General features: G+C 37.1%; 1 pseudogene; it reads right to left on the bottom strand.

Moving 5' to 3' along the window:
* Positions 1 to 10,493: 10,493 nt before the first annotated feature.
* Positions 10,494 to 11,421, bottom strand: LOC129517644 (olfactory receptor 13H1-like; annotated as a pseudogene).
* Between the last annotated feature and the right edge of the window lie 820 nt (positions 11,422 to 12,241).

Below are 12,241 nucleotides of genomic sequence, written 5' to 3'. Positions count from 1 at the left end.
CAGTATTACCTAGTACAGAATGAGGGGGATCTGAATAGAAATCAGAACCAAGGGCAGATAAACTGAAAAAATACTTAGCAGCTGCTAACCTTTTAACTATAGCTGTTCACTTATTACAGGCAGTGTTTCTAAGAAGCCCTGACTACCTCTAATGAGAATTAGAAGGCCCCTTTTTGCTCTATATTCTAGAATTGGGATCAGAAAACAGAGTGAATCTGAAAGGACAAGTCTTCTTGGAATAGAGTTATGAGGCTGAGGCAGGAGTCAGGTGACCTTGTCTTTATACAATGATGACCCCACAACCATAATTTCCTAATAGTGTTACAAGAATCGGATTTTCAGAGCACCAACTTTTTCAAGGGGCACTAAATCTTCACACCAGAATGATAGTATGTTTAATCATGAAGCCTTATTTTGATTTATAATCCTCACCGTCTTACAGTCTTAACAACCTCGGAACAAATGCCAGTACAAATAGCTGGAAAACAAAGAACACATTTTTGTGTTTACATGATTTGAGTAAATCTCACCAGACTGACCGTATATATATTTTTTTATTCAATAATTCAGTGAAGGCCAAAATCTTCCTAAATTATCTAGACATATGTGGAAATACACATATATTCACTAGTATCTGATCTTTCAGAGATATTTGGGGCACACTTCAAGGCCTTCCTTCACATGAATTTCCCAAAGAAGTCCTTGGTTTCACTTACCATGCAAGAGCATGTTTCCCAGGAAGACTCATTCTATTTTTAATACTAAAAATAAGGAATGTTTAGAGCATCCTCCTTTTTCTCTGGGTTTTTCAGAAAACTCCCAGAAGCTCAGAATACACTTAATGACATTAAGTATCCATACCAGGCAGTGTGAAGTGGTGGTTAATAGCATGAATTCTGGATCCAAGTTTGAATGCTGGATCCATCATCAATTCACTGTATGACATTGGCAATTTGCTTAACTTGTTTACACCTTAGTTTCCTCATTTGTAAGATTGGAGCAATTACAGTATCTATCTCAAAGAGTTTTTGTGATATATACATATTAGCTATTATTATTTTTATATAAGGCTTCACTTGGGAAGTAGCACCCATGGCAATGTCACCACTTTAGTTGTCTTTTTTTATGGAGGGTGGAATAATTCAGTGAATGAGGAAAGAAATAAGACAATATGGCTAGATTACAGAGTGAGCCCTCTGGAGACATAATTTACATTTTATTTCTTTAAATCCAGTAGTTGGCTTAGTTTATGACACATGGGAGGAACTTTCAATATATTTGAAATTGAAATTATTTTAATCACCTGAATAGAAAAAAAAAGACCCACAAAAACAAAAACAAAACCACTAAGGTCTCTAAGAGTTGTGCTGATATAGCCCCTTATGTGTTACACGATTATCAGCTTACTGATGTGCTGAGTCTGTCAAGGGGAATGAGTTACAGGGGCATCCTGAGATCCATGTCAGGACTTACTATTCAACATGTATACGTTGGTTTGTTTCAAGATAAAAATATGGCTTACTTCCTTCTTGCCAGAGTATATATTCTTTACTTGCTCTTACAATGGATTGTGTTTCGATTCTGCTCAGCATTTTAGAATCCAGGACTCCAAAGGGTTCAAAATATGAACAAGAGGAGTGAAGAATATTAAATATTATCTGATGCACCTTCTCAGTTTATTTATTATGGTTCAAAAGAAGTGATTTCACTGAAGAGACTTTAGGGACCAAGTCCCTAAAAAGCAATTAAATATCACTACTGAATTGAAGTTGTATATTCATTTTGGAGTGTTATTTCCATGTTATTAAAATACAAGTATCTTTTGTCGACTAATTCCAATAGTTCATTAGTGACACTGTATAACTTTTTTTGGACACTGTATAACTTTTGACTAACACCATCAACTTCACTTCTGCTCCTAAGTTACCTAAGAGTATATCCACCTCTAGGGTAATTACTCAGAGTCCTGTGTTTCTTGGGAGGATTCCCAGCACGGTGACAATAGAAGATAGTGAATGAATGGGGAAGGAGGAGTAGCTACAATCTATTTGGACTCTATAAAATTCTGTAAACAGTGTTTACTGGAGGTGTCCTCTTTCCTCTTTATGTTTCCTTGATGTCTCCCAGCCCATCCCAGCCATCTTTATTTTGAATAGTTTCTGTAAATCCTGCTTTTTACTAAAATTTTCCTACATTAGTTTTGAATTGCCATAGAAAGTGTGCAGTCTAAATATAATATTGCATCCTCTTATTCACTGCTCTGTTGATTTATTTTATATCTGCATGTACCTAATTAAATAGCTTTATTTTATTGATTTCTTACTTAGTTGTACCCTGAATATATGATGACTTATTATTTTTACATGTATCCTTGTGAAATTTTTCAACTTAGGTATTAAGATTTTAGGACCTAGGAATGAAGCATCTTTGTAAATAGTCCATCATATGAGTGCTACTCAAAATGTTTGCAATGAGGTAAGGACAAAATTGAGAGTAAACATTGGTAACTTTTAAAGTGACTACTTTGCTGTGACATTTTAATTATATTTTATAAAATATCAGTCATAGCAACTGGGAAATTTTAAAGACAATTGTTCTTTACCACAGATAGTCTAAGAAGTATTAGTTTAGCATGCATTCATTTAACCAATTCTTATTGTGCATATACTCTGTGCCAGAAACTATGCTAGGGAGACAGAGATGAATAAATTTCCTGTTCTATGATCTAATTGGGAATAAACACTCCAAAACAACTAATTATAAAATAACATGAAAGATGTTAAATTTGGAGTTGAACAAAATGTTATTAAGTGAAAAAATGGAATTAAGTCACCATCTAGGGTTAAACAGAATGGGATAAGCTCTGGGGAGGGCTTCCCTGAGGCAACGACCATAGATCTGGCCCTTAGAACCTGACCATGATTTTGCCAAGCACCACAGACAGGAAGAACAGCATGTACAGTAATATAGATGCATAAAAAGTTTAGAGAAGGAAAGTATTGTTTCCCTGGAGTATGGGGTCTATGGAAATGAAATAAACAATATCCTAGGATAGCAGGGGCTTCAAATAATGTTGCATATTTTATAAGCAACAGGAAGCCTATTGGAAGTTCCTAATCAAGGAATGGGATTATAAAGAGAGGATTAACATACTGAGTTTTTTTCCCTTTAGATAAGTCACTCTGGAGACATTGATTGGACGGCTAGTTTAGAGAGAGGTAAGATTAAATTAGAGAAAAATAGGAGCTTGTTACAGTCATTCTTGTAAAGGTTGATGAGTCCATGAACTAAGACATAAGCATTAAAGACAAAGAAAAGGGGATGGATTTGAAAGACATTTCAGAGGAAAAATCAATGAAATTCAGTGAGTGAGTGGTTGTCAAGGATAAGCGAGAAGAAGATGTAAAGTCTAACTCTGAGGATAATGAAAATCCCATCATGTAGCATTTGTAATGTGCTTTTAACTTTGTAACATCTATGATCTCATTTGCTCTTTCAACCATTCTGAGGTAGGTTAAGGAACATATTTTTCCCCTGTTTGACACATGCAGTCCAGAGAGGTTAAGTGATTCACCCAGAGTTTCATAGCTCATTAATGGCAGAACCCAGACTAGAATCCAGACTTCCTGACGCCTAATCATGTGCTTTTCCCACTCCATCATGATGTTGTACCGAAAGGGCTTGTTGACTGCTGTGCACATTTAACCAGAAACAATTACTATGTGTATTCCTGGTGGGGAAAAAAAAGAGGAGAGAGAGAAGGCACCCAGTGAGACGAGCACCAACTACTTTTGAGTGAGTTGAGAATTCAATAATGTTACTACTAATTCTATAATAACAATAATAAAAAATAGGTAATGTTTATTGAGGACTTACGTCCCAACCACAGTTCTCAGAATTTTATAGAAATCAACTGATTTACTCCTCTTAACAACCCTATGAGGTCAGTCCTATGATTGTCTTCCTATTATAGATGAGGAAACTGAGGCAGGGAATTGCCCAGGGTCATATAGCTAGTACGTGTTAGGGTCAGATTTTTAACCTAGGCAGTCCGAAAACAGTGTTTTTTCTCTCCTCAGCAATAGTCTTGCCTTCTTTCTACTACTCTTTTCCAAGGACTCCTTGAACCCATCAGGCACTCATCAGAGAACATCTAGGCATCAGAAGAATTGTATTCTTTTTCAAAAAATTAAGTTAAATTAAGTTTTTTACTGAGGTATAATTGACATATAGCATCATATTGGTTTCAAGTGACAACATAACAATTCAATATTGCATATACTGTGAAATTTTCACCATGATAAATCTAGAATTGTATTCTGGTCCTAGTCTTGTCGCTAACTTCTGACCTTGATAGTATCCCAAACACTCTAAAACTTTTCATCTGTAAATGTCAGTCTCATAATATTAATTATAATACCTATTTACTTGTGTCAAGAAATTTAGAAGGATCACCTAGGTGGTTCAGTTGGTTAAGCATCTGGCTTTTGATTTAGGCTCAGGTCATGATCTCATGGGTCATGATCTTACCAGTTGTGAGATTGGGCCCCATAAGGTGCTCTGTGGTTGATAGGGAGTCTGCTTGAGATTCTCTCTCCTCCTTTTTCTCACTGTTTCCAAAACAAATGAGTAAATCTTTTCTAAAAAAACTTAGAAGATGTTATGAAGTAATATACATTCAAGGATAAGATAAATTATAAAGTGTATAAAGTGCTTTATAAACTTAAGAACTAAAAAGATAGAAATTCACACAGTAATTTTGGTTGTATACATGTCTTTATCCCCACCTAGAGAGTGAATTCATTGAAAGGAGTGAATAAATATGCTTTCCCCACCACTGCATCCATGGCAACTAACACAGTACCTGCTGCATAGTAGGTGATTCATAAATATGTATCGAATTAATGGTGTATGGATGGATGCTAGCATGCATGTGTGGAGTAGTCTTGGAATGCACTATTTAAAAGGCAAGTAGGCTCTCTAATTCCTGGCATTTTAAGCTTATGTGATCCAGATATCATAATGACAGCTAATATTTATTGTTCTTTTGTAATATAGGCCAGGCAATTCTCTAAGTGCTTTACATGAATTGAGTCATACAATTCTTTTTTTAAAAAAAAAGATTTATTATTTTTTATTTGAAAGAGAGAGGGAGAGGTGAGGGAGAGGCAGAGGGACAGGGAGAGAATCTTTTTTTTTAAATTTTTGTTTATTTATGATAGTCACACACACACACACACACAGAGAGGCAGAGACACAGGCAGAGGGAGAAGCAGGCTCCATGCACCGGGAGCCCGAGGTGGGACTCGATCCCGGGTCTCCAGGATCGCGCCCCGGGCCAAAGGCAGGCGCCAAACCGCTGCACCACCCAGGGATCCCCAGGGAGAGAATCTTAAGCAGACTCCCCACTGAGCACAAGCCCAATTTGGGGCTTAATCCCAGGACCTTGAGATCATGACCTGAGCTGAAATCAAGAGCTGGACACTCAACAAACTAAATCACCCAGGCACCCCAGAGTCATATGATTCTTATAGCTGGGCTATGAAGTCATATTCAAAACCAACCCCATCTTTTTTTTGACGATTTTATTTATTTGTTTATTTATTTGAGAGGGACACACACACACACAGAGAGAGCAAGAGCAAGAGAGAGCACAAGCAGGTAGTGGGGTGGGCACGGTAGAGGGAGAAGCAGATTCCCCACTGAGCAGAAAGCCTGACTCAGAGCTTGATCCCAGGACCCAGAGATCATAACCTGAGCAGAAGGCAGATGCTTAACCAACTGAGCCACCTAGGAGTCTCAAAAACTATCCCCACCTTACTTATATTGTAAAACGTAGAAACTACATTTCCCACACTCTCTTGACAGTAACATTTAGTCTTGTTACTCACAGGAAGCATAAGAGAAGTAGATACCACCATTGGTCCTCCTGGCATTATATTTAGCTTTCAAACAAAGATTTAGGTGGCTTTTGAGCATTCTTCTGTGAAACAGTAACTTTGGTGTGGTCATTAGTAGCAGTTTCCTTGTGTCCCTAAAGCTTCCCAAGATTTTTGCAATTCCTGCAACTATCTGAGGTTGTTGGCAACATTCCCTTGCCAACATTCCCTCTCACAGCCCTTCCAAAGGCTTTGTAGGTCTCTCATTCTCTTTATTAAATCCTGCCTGAAATAACTAGAGTGGTTTCTGCTTATATGATCAAACGCTACAAGTAGGCCCTACTATTAGCCCACTCAGGTAAAGGAATTATTGACCAAAAAGTGACTTGAACAAAGAGGTGGCAGAATGCAGGTCTGAATCCAGAAAGTTTGGCTCCAGGGCCTGTGCTCTAAATAGTTATACTCTATTATCTTTCCTCAATTGAAATCCCAAATCCTATGAGTGGGTATCATTTTCTTAGATCCTCATTGGAAAATATTATTTGGGACCTGTTTTTCAGTTTGTGAATTTCTCCTTAATTTCTGGCAGAATTACCTTAATTTCAAACCAATCTTTATGCACTTTCCAGACTGAAACAAGGTAAGCTTCACTACCCAGCTGCCGGGGATGTGGGATGCACAGTGGAATGTTTCTCCCAGTGCCTACGATTGATCAAGTGAAGAAGTGATAGTCAACCTTAGGAGTTTTTAACAATCCAAAATTGATTTCATTTCACAACATCCTTGTGGAGTTCATTTTATATTTAAAATGAATTAATATCAATGTTGAATTAGATAGCCCTTCGAGTTTAGATGCCTAGAAACAGAATGTTAGTGCTAGAAGGGCCATAATCATGTGAACTAGCTGCTATGGGTACCTACTTTTTCAGTCCAAGCTAACTTTTAAAGTCAGACAGATCTAGATAGATAGATAGATAGATAGATAGATAGATAGATAGATATATTGATCTGGAAGAATATAAATATATATATTGATCTGGAAGAATGTCTATAATATATTGCCAAGTGGAAAAAGCAAGTTGCAGAATAAATTGATAATATGATTCCATTTTTTTAAGACAAGAAAATCTATATAAAATAACACCTAGATGCAGAATGTTAGAACTGGAAAGGTCTTTGGGTAACAAAACACAACCTTCCTATTATATTGATGAGCAAGTTTGAGGGCCAGAGACTGATATAACTAAGGTTAGATAGCTAGTTAGTAGCAGAATCAATTCCACAGACCTCATCTTCAGATTCCACTATGCCACTCTGTCTGTAGGCTGTGCCCTACCAGCAAGTCAATAAAGAGACAAAGAACCTAGTGACAAGGCTACCATTTTGTGGTAGGGGCAATATTTGTGAAAATATGATTCTCATTTTAAGCTATAAACCAACTTGTGAAAGAGAGTGGAGCATTTCTTCCTGCCAAAGGCAGTCATTAAAATTAGTATAGTTTTTTTCTTTTTTCTGCTAGGAAAGTGTCCATTTTATTTTTTATTTAAAAACTTTTTAAAATTTGAGTACAGTTGACATGTAATGTTACATTAATTTCATATGTACAACATAGTGATTCATCATCACTATAATGCAATACTTACTACAAGTGTAGCTACCATCTGTCACCATGCATCACTATTATATCTTTGACCATATTCCCTATGCCGTGCCTTTTATTCCTGTGACTCGTTCATTCCATAACTGGAAGCCTGTATCTCCTACTCCCCTTCATGCATTTTGAGCATTGTCTCATCCTCCTTCCCTTTGGAAATCATCACTTTTTAAAATTAATTAATTAATTAATTAATTAATTGTTCTTTATAGGCCTGATTCTGCTTTTTGTTGTAATAAAGTGAATACTCTTAACATATCTCCTAGTTTCTGAATTTCTCCCTGAAAGCTTTATTTTCTGTCTAAAATTTTGTTGATTTCACCAATTTACCTATTTCATAATATTAATTCAAAATGTTGATTTCAATAGTAAGAAACATTTTTGCGTAAAGTATGAAACTTGCCCTAGTATGCAGCACAGTATCTGGCTGAAACTAGAAAGTTACTATTTGTTGAATGAATAAATTAAAGATTGAGATCACTTGGCTTTTTCCTAAATATATTTTCTTGATATTAAAACATGATTTCAGTGGTTAAGAATATGATAAACTTTTAAAAATGTGTAACAGATATAAATTGAATAAATGTTACATTTATTTGAAAATTAAGCTATTTTGATAAATGCTTTATTTATTCTATTTTCCTCTTCATTTAGTGAGTACACGTGTTAGACAGGTCCTGTGTATGTGTGGTACTCTCTTTGTAGCACCACACAGAGTTACATCAACTTCCAGCAGTCAGGATCTGAGGGGTGCATTGAACATCTTTTTGCTCAGTGGTGCCTTGCTTCACATCTAGGTGTACTATGCATTGTATTTTTCTCCTACTGATTTGTCTCTTGTTCTCTATCAGGTCAACTGGGAGATGACTTCTTCAGGTTTGGTGGAATGGCCTAAAATAAAGTGAGACTAGGAAACAGGGTATTTGGGTCTTAGGCCCAAATATGTTTCCAGAAAGTTACATGATCCTGGGAAATTTATATACTGTTTACTGAGCCTCTGAAGTCATCTAAAACTGAGAGGTCAGTAGTAGATCATTGTTTGCTACAACTTTTTCCTTTATTTTTAGAATTCCATTTTCAAATGAAATTGTACACAGAAAACTTCACTTCCATTGATGGGTTCCAGCCACACAACTGAACCCATAGGACTGTGAGAACTAAAGTTTAAAGCCACTGCATTACATCTGATAACGAGGAATGGATTTTTTTAAACATGGTAAATTAGTGCAATGAGATATTATTCAGTAATAAAAAGGAACAAGCTACTGATACAAGCAGCAATGTGGATGATTTCAAAAGCATGCTCAGTAAGAAAAGGTATACACAAAAGAATATGTACATGTATGATTCCAGTAACAGTCAATTCTAGAAAATCAAAACTAACATATAGTGAAAGAAATCAGATCGGTGGTTGCCAAGGTTTGGGGTAGGGGGAAGGGTAGTCCACAAAAGGGGACAAGGAAACTTTTGGAGAGAATCTAATTGTGCTGATTCAGTGGGCACTGACATTTTCAAAATTCATAAAATTGCACACTGTAATTGGATAAAGTCTATTCTACATAAACTATAACACCATAAAATAGATTACAACCACTGCATTACCAAATCTCTAAGGTCTCTAGTATGAGTACAGTGAATAGGATCTGAAATTAGCCAGACCTATATTTAAATATTGACTCTGCTCTTTGCTAGCTTTGTGGCCATGGGCAAATCACTTAACCTCTAAAAGTCTCGGTTTCCTCATCTCTAATATGGGTTGATAATAGCACTATTTCATTGAATTGTTGTGATAATTATATGTGACAATGGAAGTAGAGAATTTATTTTTTATGTATTAATTTTTAAAGATTTTATTTATTTATTCATGAAAGAGAGAAAGAGAGAGAGAGAGAGAGAGAGGCAGAGACACAGGCAGAGGGAGAAGAAGCAGGCTCCATGCAGGGAGCCTGATGTGGGACTCGATCCTGGGACTCCAGGATTACACCCTGGGCTGAAGGCAGGCGCTAAACCACTGAATCCAGGGATTCCCCGGATGTAGAGAATTTATTTCAATGTGTTGTATATAGTAAGTGCCCAATAAACGTTAGTTGCATTTATAATTCTATAATTCCAAATTATTTTCTAGACAATATTGACAAAGTTCAGAGGTGGTAGATCTGTGATCTAAGTTCTAATTTTGATTGCACTACCAATTATGTGTGGCTTTATGCGAGTCTCAACCCCTTCTCTGGGTCTCTGTCTTCTCATCATTAACATAGGGAGATTATGGTGACTTTCTCACCAATTTCATAGAATTACATTGGGAATATAAAATAAAATAATAGATTTGAACGAAGTTTAGAAAAAGCAAGAAAAGGGGAAAAACCACTCCACACAAATGTAGGAAATAACTATGATATAGTTTTCACATGATTGTGAGGTTAAATAGAGCAAATAAATTATGCTTTTACAATAGGACTTACCTACAGTAAAGTTGTAAATATATATATATATATATATATATATATATATATATATATATATATACTGGAATTATAAGTTTCCGATGTTTGTCTTCTGGTCTTTTATTACATCAATTCTTTGTCCTATTTTTTCAATTCAGTTATACCTTGCCTTCTGCTAACTGTCATAGGAGATTCTCTTGCTGCCCTAGGTCTTTTCTGTTAGTGGGGAAATGATTCTGATAAGCTGATCTACCTAAAGTTAAGTGACCTAATGGGTGACAACTAATGTGTTATATGTAAGGACAGAGTAAATATGCCTCTAGTGGAAATTCAAATCTTAGTAGGGGTAATATTTTGGGGTAGGAGGACTTCCTGAAGCTTCTCAAATGATAACCATCTGTTCTACCAAGGATAAAATCAGACTCTAAACAATTTTCACCATCAGTGAGGATGTAGCTGATCCTCACTGATGTAACTTATTTCAGAATGTAAACTTATTTCAGAAGTTTAGAAGGCTCATGTCCTTTTTGCCATTACTTTCCTCATTGCCCTTCTAACATCCTTGTTCCTCAGGCTATATATTAAGGGGTTCAACATGGGTGTCAAAGCGCCATAAAACACTGAAATAAACTTGTTCTGCTCAGTAGATGACTTGGACTGAGGTTTCATATACATGGAAATGGTTGCCCCTTAGAAGACTGTCACCACAGTCAAATGAGAGCCACAGGTGGAAAAGGCCTTGAGCCTACCCTGGGCTGAGAGAATCCTTAAGAAAGTAGTGGCAATTTGGGCATAGGAGAGAAGAACAAATCCAAAGGGTAGGAGCAGAGTGAAGATACCTGTGGTGGAGATCATAAGCTCATTGAGACTAGTATCAGAACAGGCCAGCTTAAGGAGGGAAAGAATTTCACAGACAAAATGGTTGATGATATTAGCTCCATAGAAGTGAAGCTGCAGGGTAAGACGAGCATGGCAGTGAGCACAAGTGATTCCCCCCACAAAGTAGTAGCCAGCCAGACACACACTGGGGCACTCATGATCACAGAATAGCGCAGGGGATTGCTGATAGAAGCCATACGGTCCTAGGCCTTGACAGCCAGTAGGAGGCACTCTGCTGTGGCCAAGACCAAGGAGACACTCATTTAGGTCAAACATTGTGGGTAAGAGAGTTAGGGATGGGTAGAGAAACAATGCACTAAGGCCTGGGGCATGGAAGTGCTTCCATAGCAAAGATCTAAGAAAGACAGATTAGTAAGGAAGAAGTACATTGGAGTGTGGAGGTGGGGGTCAAAGTAGATAAGAAAGATGATTAAGTCCATTCCCCAGCAATGTGCTCAGGTAAGTTATCAGCACCAATGTGAAAAATGTGACTCTTCACTCAGGATAGTTAGAGATTCCAATAAACAGAAACTCAAACACTGTTTGTAGCATTATCTATGGCCATTCTTCCTATTTGCCACTATTCACTGGATGGGTGCCAATTCAGTTGCTTAAGTTTATCTGTAAGAATGAGAATAAAGAGGGAGGATTGGTGTGAGAAAGGTGGAAATAGTGTACAAAGTCATTCTCCTTTTTATTTTGTTTCTAATTTTTTTATTTTTTTTAAGATTTTATTTATTCATGAGAGACACAGAGGCAGAGACGTAGGCAGAGGGAGAAGCAGGCTCCCCGCAGAAAGCCTGATGCGGGACTCAATCCCAGGTCCCTGGGATCACAACCTGAGCCAAAGGCAGACACTCAACTACTGAGTCACCCAGGCATCCCTCTCTGTCTTTTTTTTTTAGAGATAGGAAATACAAATGGGATATCTATAATGAGAACAGAGGCAAAGCTAGAAATTTCCTCCTTCCCTTGGAAAAAAGCAAATACCCTGTCCTTTCAAAAATGGTTATATAAAAAGCTCTCCATCCCTCTTCCACCAGATAATCTTCTTGGGTTATTTTTTTTTCAAGTAAGAAGAGAGGGAAGGGAGGCTATTTTCCTGCTTCTTTTACTTGTTCACCATTTTCCAAAACTGAAGTTCCGTCAGCTTAAAGTTACTAATCTCCACCAAGAGGGTACCTTCTGACACCATTAGCTAAGATATTGCTTATTCTTGTGTCTGTTCATCACTCCTAACTGGTTCATGCCTCCATTTTCCCATTGCACTAGTATCTACCATGGTGCTTGGCATAGAGTGCTCCATTTTCCCATTGCACTAGTATCTACCATGGTGCTTGGCATAGAGTGCTGCTTGGCATAGATTTACATTGCCAGCTTCTCCT

The sequence above is a fragment of the Nyctereutes procyonoides genome, unplaced genomic scaffold (assembly GCF_905146905.1).
Source record: "Nyctereutes procyonoides isolate TBG_1078 unplaced genomic scaffold, NYPRO_anot_genome, whole genome shotgun sequence".
NCBI lineage: Eukaryota > Metazoa > Chordata > Mammalia > Carnivora > Canidae > Nyctereutes > Nyctereutes procyonoides.
This window is presented reverse-complemented; position numbering and strand designations above follow the sequence as displayed.